The following is a 2048-nucleotide window of genomic DNA, read 5'->3' on the forward strand; positions in this document are numbered from 1 at the left end:
TGGGCCTCAGCTTCTTCCCATGCAATAAACAGAATCTTTCTAGAGGGGCTGGGGACACAGCTTGCCAGTAAAGCACCACCTGGCAAACGCAAGGGCCTGGGTTTCATCTGCAGCACCGGAAATAATCAAAACCTACAACCACGGTACGTGGTTCAAGAAAGTATCCGCAGATCCCCTGGAAGTAAGATGTGAGACCGGGTGCTTTCTTTCAGCCTAGGGGACCTTCAGTATGAGGACCAGGACTATGAACAGGAGACTCAGAAGATAGTGAGCAGAATGAAATCTCAGATCCAGGAGGGCAAAAGGGAAGTCAGCAGTCTCCCAGTGCACTGGGGGCGACAGAGCCTGTTGGTGAGTGGAAGACCAGGGTCAGGACATGAGACTGGAATAGCAAGGCTAGTCAACAAGGCCGAGCAGAGTGGGACTGGGGTGCTGGCTCACTAGCCCAGACTCACTTTGAGAGAGTGGGCACTTTACCACTGAGCTACTCCCTAACCCTTCACCAAGAGAATGAGAGCCATGGAAGGTTCTGGAGTAAGGGAGTGGTTAGAAGATCTCACAGCAGTGTTAGGAAGAAAAGGAGGAAACAAGACTCATGCCCCCAGAGAACTGCAAGGCTCAGGAAGTAGCCTATTCCGGAGTCCAGCAGGCCCCAGAGGGGTGGGGAGACAATGTCAGGAGCATCTGCAGAAGGCAGGTTTAGAGTGCTGAGCATGGAGGCTGGGACCAAAGAACAGAAAGGAAGGAGGACAGAGAGGTGGGAGAAGCCAAAAGCCCCTGACCAGAGAGGAGGAAGCTGAGTGAACAAAGGAGGAGGCTGTGCACAAGGCCTTAGGCTCTGTCCCACAGCCTTGGAAAGAGCAGGAAGGGTCCCTAGGGTTTAAGGGAAAGTAAGGTCAAGGCTGGGTTTGCTGGCACTCATGTGCAATCAGCTCTGAGAGGTGGAGGCAGAATTATAGGTCTGATGGTCAGGGAAGTGTTGGGGACAGGAACACAGAGGATGACAGGAAACATCCCCTGGGACTGGAGGAGAAAGAGCAGTGGACTCCCACTGGTCCTGTGGCTGGAAGCTCAACTACACCAAAGTGTTCTGTTCAGAACACCTCAGCCATCCAAATGGCATCCCAGAAGTCTTCCCTTGTTTTCCCTGTGATCCTATGTGAGCTCCAAGGCTTGGCTCTAAGGGCCTGGTAGGGCCTTGTCTTACACCTGGGTGACAGTAACTTGGGTCTGAGCATCAAGGGCAGGTACAGAGGGGTAGAAAGACGGTTCAGCCTTTAAGAGAACTTACTGCTCTTACTGAGGACCTAGGTTCAGTTCCCAGCACGCACATCAACCCTGTATCTCCAGTTCTAGGGAAGCCAACACCTTTTTTGCTTCCATGGGCACCTGCACACATGTATTACATGTAACTCAGGCGCACACACACACACACACACACACACACACACACACACATACACACACAGAGGCACACACAGGCACGCACACACACAAACACACACATGTATAAGTAAATAAATCAAGAGGGGGAGGCAGGTATAAAAGCTGAGCAGGTGGCTCACACTGTAACCCTAGCACTTAGGAAGGTGAGGCAGGACAACTGCCATGAGTTCAAGGCCAGCTTGGGCAACTTAGTGTCAGAGAGATGATTCAGTAAGTAACGATGCTTGTCACCAAGCCTGATGACCTGAGTTTGAGGCCTAGGACTCATATGGTGGAAACAGAGACCAAATCCTAAGTTGTATTCTGACCTCCACACACATAAATGTAAGGATTGCTTAGTGAATAAATTGCCTAGTGTGTGTGAAACCCTGAATCCTCAGCACACTGCCCCTACAGCAGCAGGTGAGGGCGTTGTGGACCAGGCCTGTTAACAAGGGGATAAGGAGCAGCCAGGTATTATCTGTGATCATAGGCCTCCAGAGGCTGAGGCAGGAGAATCAGCACAAGTTTGGGACCAACCTAGACAACCAGCAAGACTCGGGACTCCATGGAGGATCAATGCAGGAGAGTTGTCTTCCAACCACCACATGCACCATGGTACA

This window comes from Peromyscus eremicus, chromosome 17 (assembly GCF_949786415.1).
Source record: "Peromyscus eremicus chromosome 17, PerEre_H2_v1, whole genome shotgun sequence".
Lineage (NCBI taxonomy): Eukaryota > Metazoa > Chordata > Mammalia > Rodentia > Cricetidae > Peromyscus > Peromyscus eremicus.